Here is a 12,062-nt window from a genome sequence, read left to right on the forward strand (position 1 = left end):
TGATCATATGATTTTGCATCACAGAAATATTGGGAAAATTATAATATTCAAATGAGCCACCACAATTATTGAAACATTAATGTCTTGAGTTATACTGGAAGGCTCATTATGAGTTACCTATTGGTACAATGGATGTATTGATAGTCTGATGATCGTGGTTGATGGATTCTCAACTCGTAATGTGCACTCCTTTATAATTCAGATATATGTTTCAATAATTTTGCATTCATTGAAATCATGGGAATATAGATGTCTACCGATATGAGATTGAAATTCACTTTAGCGCCTGCTCAACGATTTTATCGCCCGCCGAGCGATAAAGTAATCCGCGGGCAATAATGTGCTACTTTTCGCCCGGAAATCCGGGTGTTAAAATGCTATTTTACGCCCGATCGTGCATAAAGTTATTTTTAATACCCATTAGACCCTCTATTCTTCACAAGAAAACGACTCAATGCGCAACTTTTGTATTATTATTGAAGTAAAAGATAAACTTAAAAAAAACTACTGAAGCTCAAAACTCTTCCTTTATTTGTCCGTGAATTTCCTTCGTGAAAACTACCATCATTTGTCAATAAATAGTTTTGAGAAAATATTCAAGAATTCTCTATTGTATTGAATTATCGTCAATGTATGGGTTACCTAGAATACTCAAACTGAATTTCGTTCAATAATTTATAATACATTTTTATAAATAATGGAATATATATATATATATATATATATATATATATATATATATATATATATATATATATGACTATACCAACTTTTTTTGAATGAAAAGGGGGATTTGTGATACCTCGTTCGATGGGTATTTAAAATAGCCGTTCTTGCGTAATCAGCAGTTTCATATTCATTTCAAGGATTTGCAAACGAAAGATAAATGTCATAGTTGTATTCAAAACCACACTACAGTTAATTCTGATAAATGTTCAAAATGTTTATCATGTTTACACATGTATTTCTTACAAATACCTACTCTTGGGGTTATTCCGTTGCAAACACCATTTTTTCCATCCACGCGTTCTGATAAACGAATATATTTCGTGTACTTCAGATGTCACGTATCCCACCAAAAACATCTACAGGCGTCGTATCAGGTGATCTAGTGGGCTTTCTAAGAGACCACGTCTGCTTTTCCACTGGTTAGAATAAACTCAAATGGGTTTTCATTTGATGTTACGTTTCAGAAAGATGGTGTACGTCCTCAATATGAGAGACTGGTTCAGACAGTTTTTGTTTTGAGAAAATGTGTGAAGTGTTAATCACAGTTTATTTCAGAACTCATGAATAGAAAATGAAGTGCTTGCAATGAAATTACTCTTGGAGCATTTCCTAATATGAGTAAATGAATGTATTAACAGACTCCATTATTTTCAGGAGATCAATTGTGAATATTCAAAACAGTCATTGGAATAAAGTTGAGTTAATTCGAATACATTTTTTCTTCTTGTAATCATGATATTAATCGTTCGTTTGTAGGATTTTGCAACCGTTAATTACTCAGAACTTTCAGAAATGAAAGAGTGTCGTATACAGAATTTGAATATTCATCAAACGGGTTGTCACATACCCTTCTTTCAATTTGAAAAAAGTTCTTAACGCTTTTTAGGTGACAAGTGATGTATCATAATTGATTTTCTTTCATCAAAGTACTGAAAATTATACCCTTTCACAAGAATTTTATACAACCTCAATATCTTGTTCCGGTAAGGGGTGATGGGAAATTTCACGTCCGCATTGTATATGCCGTTTGAAATAAATGAGTCCTTTATCTCAAATAAGATCTTTCGAACTCGACAAAAAGGAAATCGATTACTACACAATACTCAATAATATAACGTTTAAAGAACAAATTTTATAAAGCATTGTAATCAATTTGTGAATTTGATTCTCACTTAACCGGTGACTTATCAAAACAATCCATCGAAATATCTGATAATTTGGATGAAATATTCCCATCAGATTGCTCAAAATGGCAATAACTCTCGAAAATAGGAATCACTGCTTAAATCGTTAGAAATGCGTGACAACAATCAAAAGAATTTTGCACGTTTTCAAAAAGTTATTAAGTATTATATGTTTCGAAATCAAATATTCATTAGCTAACAATTTAATTATTATAGACATGTGTAATTGACAAACTGTATAATAAGTAGATAAATGTTTGTGATCACATGGAAAAGTTTAATAATTTGTCAACATTGAATCAATCACCTAAAGAAAATATCATTTTCTCTGTGATCAACGAATGGTATTTATAGTGAAGATCTGAGTTTAACAATTATCAATAATAACTGTAAAAACTGTAAAAATAATTGTTATGAGCCTGGTTTTGCGTCTCCAAACTCTGTAAAATTTTCAGGAAATATGCATTTGGATATCAATGTTTAGCTTAGTCACTTAACTATTAATAGTGCATAGCATTTTGCATTTCAGAAACAGAACATTTTGGGTATTCCTTTTCTGGTAAAGGTATTCATTGTTGAATACCTTTTGAAATACCATTTGAAATCCAATATATTTCTCATATATACCAGGAGCTTATACAAAGAGGGCCGAATTGGGGTATTCACCCCCCTCCCCACAACTCGGATTCCATTTCCAATTACAAGCTAATCCAAGCTAATTGTGCACTATTGATAAATTACTGATTATTACAATAATATAATTGTTCAAAATAGTAACCCGGTAACATTCGACAAAATCACTGAGATGCAATACAATTGGGAACGAATTGTTGACTTTTTGAATGAAAGGACTTTCTAATGAAATATTTTTTCTGATAGAAAATGATGTTTCAATTATAAAAACGTGAGTTATAAAGTTATGAATCTGCACAATCCGGATATAATAGAATAATAATTATTTTAATTTCAACTGAATACCTGAACAAATCACTAGTGAAGCTGTTAGGGGCTAACATTGAGTACTTCCAATAAAAATATGCCTTATCCCACTGCTATGGGACGTTCTGTCGAGAGGAATCGAATTTTTTGGTCTAATGAATCCAATTTTTCTGGATCTGGAGGGTTCAATAGGAAAACGACATCATTGGTCAAGAGAAAATTCATTTTCAATACATCCTGTACATTTTTGTAATACAGTTCAGTACGGAATAATACACATCTGCAAAAAAAATATTGAGAGCTGTTTTGTTGTTTTGGTGTAACTCTTATGTTTTTGGGTATGCTGAATCTGAAATTGACTATGTTGAACAATAAAAGACAACAGGCTAAAAAAATGTTCATATTCATAATTGCGTAACAAAACTTATTTTTCATCTGAAATAATTTCAGTAGTAAGCACTGAACGCGTTTTTTCCAGTTACACTCCTTTTGATATATTTTCGTTTGTAGGAAGCATCTTGAAGGTCTTTCTGGAGCCTCTAACAGTAGTATGCTATCGTTGAGTCGCTCATTAGGCCTGAAGCTTTTGACGATTTGTTTGTAGTTAGGGTCTTCTTCATTGCCTAAAAATGTCTCTATGACCTCTCTGAAGGCAATCCACCCTTTGAGAATCCGCCATGGCTGTAATTATGGATCAGCCATAAGCCGTCTAATATCTGGGCCAACGAAACCACTTTCCTTTAAATTTTCCCGTGAGAGGTCTGGAAACTTCGATAATAAGTATCTGAAGCAATTTCCATCTCTTGGAAGGGACTTTGCCTACAAGTTGCTTCATCAATTCTAGCTTTATGTGAAGCTGTGGTAGAAGAACTTTATAAGGAGGCACAAAAATGTCATACAGGACGTTTTTTTCGCCAACGTTAAGCTTCCTCAGAGGCCAAAATTTTTGGTTCAGTGATTTGATCGGTCCCTACTATCCCACAGACTATATTTGAATTTGCAAAGAACAAATTCTAGGTTTTGTAGGTTTTCTTGAGGTGTACTGAGGTGAATCTATGAAAATACGCCACTGTGCTGGGTCATATGAGATATTAAATGTATACATCAAAACTTCAATATTGGTACAATAAACGAACTCGTCCTCTTGGGCAGAGTGGAAAGTGGATTACTTATTCCCACGTTGTATGAACCAGGAGGAAGACACTCCCGGCAAAAGTGAGATGCTGCTATTGAGCCTTGATCCAACCAACTCGGCAGCGTTGGTCTCTTAGCAAATCATTTAGTCCACCCTGGGAAAACAATTTTGGAGTACTGTCATCTTCGAATTCAAAATTTGACTTGTCATCAGGTTCAGGTACAACACCATCTTCCTCAGAACTTGGAATCTCTTCTAAGGTAGCAGCGGCTTTGGGCAATGGTATTTCGGTCCCGTGAGGGATGGGACGAACAGCTGATTGCAGATTGAGGTACTAAACTGACTGCTTCTGTTTTGAATTATACCCTTTCACATTACACGAACAAAAGTAACAATCATCACTATGATTCTTTTGCTTACGCCATACCATAGGAATCGCATATCGAAAAGCTTTTTCTTACCTCCAAATCAATTTTGAAGGTCTTTAACACATTGTTTGTAGAGGGGCCCAAAAAGTATATTTTTATTACAAGTTCCGTAATATTATGTTCCATATATTCGCCACAATTATAATAAAAACTGTCAGACGAATTCACACACTTCTGCACAGAAGACATTGCATCATATTGAATGAAGATCTATAAAACAATATTGTACCTACCGAGGCATTTTTCTACACTATAGAGCGCACAATTTCAGGTTACATGTGTATGTTTGTCAATCTAACTTTGACAGGACGTTTTTCATTTAGGAAGTAATGATGGTTCTGACTTATATACATTTACAAACAGTAATGAAAAAGAAATTGTACTAATTTATTTATGACTTCAAGTTGATATACTCAAAATATAGTTTTGCGTTTTGCAAAATAACCTAACGTTCTGGAATTTTTTGAGTATTTTAATTGTCTTAAGAATACCCAAATACATAAAAATCAGATGAAAACACCTAGACAGCTTTTTTTGGGCAGACTTGTGGAATTGAATTATGGGAGTATTGGTTTCTTTTCAAGAAGGAACCTTGGCTTTTTTCTGTAGGGTTATTTGAAAAATAGTATTTTTTAAAAACGCTGTGCTGATGTTAACACAACACAACAGGAAATTAATTTCAGAACTGAGTGAGAAAAAAATGGTTTGGCGGTTCAACTATGTGCACAAAATGTATAGAGTTGCCTATATATGCATTCACTGGGAAAAGTTGAACCATTTCATCAAATGTTGATTCGAATAATGAAGTTGAAGTTCATCCGCTACTTCATTTTACACTTCTCAAAAAATTGATATGTTTCAATAATCGAAACGTCATTTTCTTCCAGAAACAATACTGCATATTCCAATAAAATAAATTCGTTATACGTTTTTATATGTGACGGAACTGGCTGAAAATTCTCAACGCATTCAGAACTGTCTAGTAAAAATTTCACAAGAAAATGTTACCTGAATATGAATTAATATTACTAGAGTTATATTCTAACACCAAACTGTTATTTTTAACACCTCGACACATGTTTCAATCACCAAGTGATCATCTTCAAGAGGAAGATTAAACTTTCTCTTGGTGATTGAAACACGTGTCAAAGGTGTTATAAATAACGTTTTGGTGTTGGGATAGAACTCCAGTAATATTCATTACTACACCAAAGATTCCAAACAGTGAAGCACAAGTGAATATGAATATTTTTGGGCTTTGAGTAAATGTCTATGAATGTCAAGAACTGATGACAAAATAACGAATGATTTTATAAAAAAAAGAGGAAAATTAGACAAACCAAAGGTTTATCTAATGAGAATTCATGCTACAATGCATCAATTCTCTTTTTGTTTCGTATCTTTAGTACCTCCAATAATAATGTAGTCAGCACTGGTTTGTACTCAATTTGGATCAGCCTTTATACTAATAATCAAAAATATTCATCACAACAACAATAATCTCAGGAAATGTAAACTGTAAATTTCATTTCGTTTCTGTTTTCCATCATGACTTTTGACATTATATAAAACTGAATACTGTTTTTGAAAAAAAATTTTTAATTAAAAATGTATAGGTATACTCATTCCAATCTGATGAAGACATTCAATCGTGTTAAACCGTCGTGCTATGATATATCCTCCATTAATTGAAATTGTGTTTGTCTTTAATACATATCCATTGAAGGCTAAACAAGGAAAGGAATACTCAAAAAGTTGTGATCAACTCATTTTAGTGATATATGCAGTCGGGTGTATCTACCTGTGCTGAATCCATGGTGCAGATGGCCACGGTGCATGTTTCCATAAGGCCTACTCATCAAATTCGGCGCGCGCACTTGCTAAAAGAAACAAGTCGCTTGCTTCTGTATAATGCTCTTATATCATTATGGTCTAAGTACTATTTTTGTGAGAGGTCGATACGTTTTAAAACTGCAGACATGTAAAACTAGATGACTTGAGTGTAACTCTAAATTCAGCACCTCACACGATCGTCTTGAATATTCATTGGCTCAAAATCATATTGATATTCAATAACAAAAGGCAACCTTCAAACAGAGAAACTTTTGCGAGCTCAGTACTAACGGGGTCCTACTTTTCAACGTGCGATTTCTGGCACGGGAATATACCTGAATACATTTCAAAAATTAATCTGTAGTTCACATCTCAGGAAAAAAATGACGAAAGATTCAGAGGAAAAGAGAAGGAAATGAAAAATGGAAAGAAAGAAAGTGATGAAATCATTATGCTCATACCAAAACATAAATCCTGGTTATTCATTACACTTTACCTGTATTTCAACTATTTATCTGAAATTCAGATGCTTGATTAGTTGTAGACGACTCTCTAATCCAGAACCTTAACAGAAGAATATACATAATATCAGAGTTGTTCTTGACAAAAGATGAAAGTGAGCTAAGGATCATGACATGTATCCAAAATTTTATTATTATTGTATGGTGGATGGATCATTTGGAAAAAAGAGTAATACTATGAATATTGAAAGAGTGTGAGAGATACGGAAAAACCAACTCAAGTCCTTACTTGATCTTATTCATTAATACTCACTAAGTTGATTCAATCATTGTTACTGTGGTCATAGTTTTGACAACTTTCTACTGTCACAAATTTCTACAAAACTCTTGAGGGAGTCACAAATCAATTTCTAATTAATACAGAACGTTATGAATATTTTAAATGAAATAGATAGCTAAACAACCCAACTTTTACTATAGTACATGTACACTGAGGCCACAGAAGTGCTGACACATTTTACAGAGTAGTGAAAACTATCATGAAAACAACCATAAAACATGAGGTTTCTGCTAAATTATGGGATCGATTTACCTTCCCAGCGAAGACACTTCAACATTTGTTCAACAAGGCAAAGGAATTACATTTTACGTCATGTGTCATTACGAAAGCAATACAGAACTAACATAGATACCGTGAACAAAAACGAACAATATGTTTGCTAAATCAACAACTGTGATAGTACAGAAAATGCGATGAAACGTCTGAAGGTCGCAATAGACAAGGTAGTGTGTATAAGTTTGAGAGTACCATGTTCTATCAATCTCTCGAATTGAAAATTATAATTTCTATTGAAAAAAGTTGTAGTGAATGGATTTTATTTATGAATTTCTTCGATACAGTTCACATTCTCTACAGCAATAATTCAACTCAAGTAAAGTTCGCTAGTAAATTTTCTGTTTGCTAGGAACACAGAATTAAATCTGTAACGATCTGAACTCTCAACAAGACAATGTCCGTATTTGGGTTGACGGTTAGCCAATGGATCAGCAGGAAACGTGCCGATATAAACCGAATTCAACATTTTGTAGAATTGCGACAAGAGAGACGATATGTGACTGCGAATTTAGAGATACACCAAGGATGGCTTTGTCAGATTCTACGTTTCAAATGTTACTTATACTTTGGGAATCTCGGGTATTTTTAAAGTATCACATGAATAAATTATAACAGGAGCTGGTCAAAGTAAATCGACAATGTTGTCTTTCTTAAATTTTTCCATGGAAGCGAAGAAGGTTGATAGAATAATATTCGCCGCTCAATATAAAAATTCAATACATTCATAGCCACTTGTCATCGGTAAGGTATTGTAAAACAGGGTTGAATTCGTTCAAATCTAATAAAAAATATAAATGTTATTGAGATTGATATGTAAATTGATACTAGACACAAAAAAGGTTATGGTTGTGAAATGATTTGGCTCTGTGACTCGTTGATGGTCAAAAGTACAGAAATCAGAACTATAATTTCCATGATTCAACAAAGTTTTCTGGAGTCATAGGAGCATTGAATTTTGTCAATTTGTAAGCTTACTCATTTAATACTCTGTACAAAACAAACTTCGAAATTTCACATTCCTAACATAACATAATCTCCCCAAAAAATAAAAAACTAATTCATTTTCCAGGGATGGAAAAAATCATCAGAACATTATGTGAAGAAATTCAAAAGAAAGCGGAGTTGAAGTATATAACTTCGATTCCACAATCGTCAGAGACACCGTGAAGACAATCATTTCTAATTAATTTAATAAAAGTATCAATACTGTCTCTCAAGTTAAAATCTAAGGTCTCCACGTGGATGAGTATCTTACATGAAGTAATCACTGTCAGATGCAACAGTCCAAACTAAATAGGTACTCATATCAATTCAGAATTCTGAAAATGGATTCAAACATTTATCAACTTCTGAAATTGTATCATGCACAGATAGAATCCAGACAGAGATATGGATTATGTTTCTTGTGTTTATCTAGATCACCAGCAAATGTTTTCATTGCCCAAAAGCGAATTATTCTTATTTTAGCTGGTAGGAATCACTATAGGAATCTGAGGATTTAACCGTTACCGTCATTGGTGTTTTCGATTTTTTTGTATTGATAAGAATATTATAGTAATTTCGCTAAAATTATTTCTTTTCATAGATTCGACACACGCCAAAAAATTACTTTCATATTCCCCTCAGTAACAAACAGTTACATTATAATTCATGGGCCTGACGGTGGGTAACGAATAGTTTCAATAAATTTGATACTTCTAATTCCCCACAACGGATTATTATTATTATAACTATTATTATTAGAACTATCCAGTAGTGTTGTTTTACATGATGGTATCTTTCAAAATCAGAAACTAATCTAGATTATCCAAGTCGAAAAGTTCACTGAAACATCAAAAATACAAAAACATTGATTCCCACAATTATTTGGGTATATATGTTTCCACAATCTGAAAAAAGAAGGACATTGTTTTCCGAAAGGTCGATCATTAATATTCAATTTCTCAATTGATTTTTCCTATTTCTAGGCAAGTTGTAGAAATATGACAAGTACTGACTGATTGGACTCAATGGTTGATATTACGCAGTAACTTTTCAGGATGAACTTTTCAGTTTGCCCTTTATTACACTTCAGCAGATTCTCTTTTACATACCCAAAAAAAACTGTAGGAAGTATCGAGTTCTCCTGAAAAAAAATTTTTCGAAGAATAAAAAAGATCAACTTTCAATCTTAAAATTTCCTATTTTCAGAATGGTAAATGAACGAATTCTGACAGGCACTGTTTGGCCTTGGAACTTATTAATAGTCATTGTAAATGCCAATCTAATTGGAAATTGCACACATTTAAAATTAATTGGAACATCTATAGATATAATAGGAATTTGTGGTATTAATATATTTTCACCTCAGAATTTGCCATTTGAAATGCTGGCTTTGACAACGTTCTTCAGTAATTTTTTTATGGCTGATCGTGTGCCGTTGCACAGCCGTGGTGGATTCAAATTACGGAACAGTACAACTTTCAGTTGTAAATCATGCGTTGGCATGCCTGACAAATCCAAAGAGTTTGAAAACAGCTTAGGTGGCATCGCAAACTTATCTACGCTCGATGGATAAACAATGACAGTGGCCGGAAACTGTGTAGGCAGTGAGAGAAGGCTTATTGCGTGAGGGAGACAGAAGACCGGCTTCGTTCACTTTCTTACTCCGTGCTGTTTACTGAGTGAGAAGTGACACCGATAGACGCCTGGCGTGGAAAGAACTGATCTATGATCTGGGTTGAAAATCATTGAGTTACTAAAATGGCTATACAAAATAGGGATTCGCGATAGGAGAGTAAAAATTGAGGGTTAGATGTATTTTTCAATGTGACATCATAAAAAATGAGAAGAAAAAATTTTGAGTTAACTAATTTAGTAATCCAATAATTTTTCTGAAGAAAGGTTGATTGAGTAACATCATCAATTTTTTCTTGAAAAAAACGATTGTTCTCTTGCCAAAGTTTTTAATTTATTTGAATTTTTCTTCAGGGCTCTGTAACAATGATATATTGGTCAAACCGGACGTTATCTTGAAACACAAGTTTGAGAACACATGAGAGGCTCTTAGAAACCGAATATAAAAAACCCCACAACCCTCTTTGAAGATGAAAAAGAATATGGGCATGTGTTTTTAATTTTCATAATTCAACTGTTTCAGATGTTCAACCATATTTATCCAAAAGACTCTCGAGCGAAATGATATATATTCTCAAATGCGATGGCGTTGACACTAGATGAGATGTCGATGGCCTTAATACTGCACGTTTCAATTTGATAAGTAAAATACCTGATTAATTTACCCTTTTTCATTCTGTCATTGAGTAAAAAACAGACACCACCTCATCCGAATCATAGATAGTCATTCGTTTGTTTCATGTCGTTTCGTGTTGGTGTTGTCTCAAAAATTAGGTTGTTGCAATGTTTTTTATTTCATTTGAACGTCTAATGGTTTTCAAATTAGTAATAATAACACGAAGAAACTTCATTTCGGTGAGTAATTCAATGAAGAACTCATTATTCCTTGTGAAATTGAAACGATAATTATCGTATTGAATGTTTATGAGTATTTATTGTTACAAAGCCCTGAAGAAGAATTTGATTAAATTCGAAACGTCGGCAAGAAAACAATAGTTTTTAAAGAAAAAATTGATCCTGTTACCCAACCAACCTTTCATTAGAGAAAAATTTTTGTCAAAAATGAAAAATAGATTGAAACCTATTCTCAGACCTACCGAATCACATATAAAATTTCATAAAAATCGGTCAAGACGTTTCTGAGGAGTTTGGCAACTAAAACTTTGACACATAGATTTTTAACAGTGCTAGTCAAAAGTCCCCTCCCCCCCTCGTATCTTTTGAACGGGTATACTTCTAATAATGAAATTTGGAAGGTGGAAATAAACGGATGTAGGCTTCTTAACTGGTCATAACAGGTGACGCAATAGTCATAAATGACGTCACAAGGCCACTGTGACCAAAAATTTTAAATGGGACCCTATGGCAAGTGACAGCTCGTTTGAAAGGAAAATACCTATTCAGTCATACCAATTTTGTTTGGGTTTCGGCTGATTTTGATTGATAAATTGAAGAAATACGAAAATTATAGTTTCGCATTTAATTAATAAAGATTTAAGAACCAGTTCTTATAATAAGTGTTCAAAATGTGCTCCATCTACTTCCTGGCAGTAATGCATCCTATTGCTAAACTCTTGTCGTACTCGTCCCAGTGTGTCAGCGGAAATTGCCCTACATTCTTCAACAATTCGTTGTTTCAGAATGGCAATACTGTCAGGTGCTGTAGCGTAAACCTTAGATTTCAAGTACCCCCATAGAAAAATATCTAATGGTGTAAGGTCCGGTGACCGAGCTGGCCATTCGATCGAACCTCGTCGTCCAATCCATCTACCACGATATTCTTCATCTAGGTAACGTCTTACTGCACCGTAATAGTATGCAGGAGCACCATCTTGTTGAAACGTTATTTCCACCGGTTAAGTTAGCATTGAGAAAGAGAGGCCCAACTATGTGGTTTCCCAAAATACCTGCCCAAACATTTACTTTTTCTGGAAATTGAGTATGTTTTTCACGAAAGATGTGAGGATTTGTGTCACTCCAATACCTCACATTTTGAGTGTTAACATTTCCATTGAGAAAGAAAGTACTTTCGTCACTAAAATAAATTGTCTGTATGTAGCCTGGTTGTTGGTTCATTTTATCGGACATAGTTTCACAGAATTCTAGTCTTCGGTCGGGGTC

Source organism: Leptinotarsa decemlineata, unplaced genomic scaffold (assembly GCF_025532065.1).
Source record: "Leptinotarsa decemlineata unplaced genomic scaffold, Ldec_3_MD MMD2_tig00004307_RagTag_RagTag, whole genome shotgun sequence".
NCBI classification, from domain to species: Eukaryota; Metazoa; Arthropoda; class Insecta; order Coleoptera; family Chrysomelidae; genus Leptinotarsa; species Leptinotarsa decemlineata.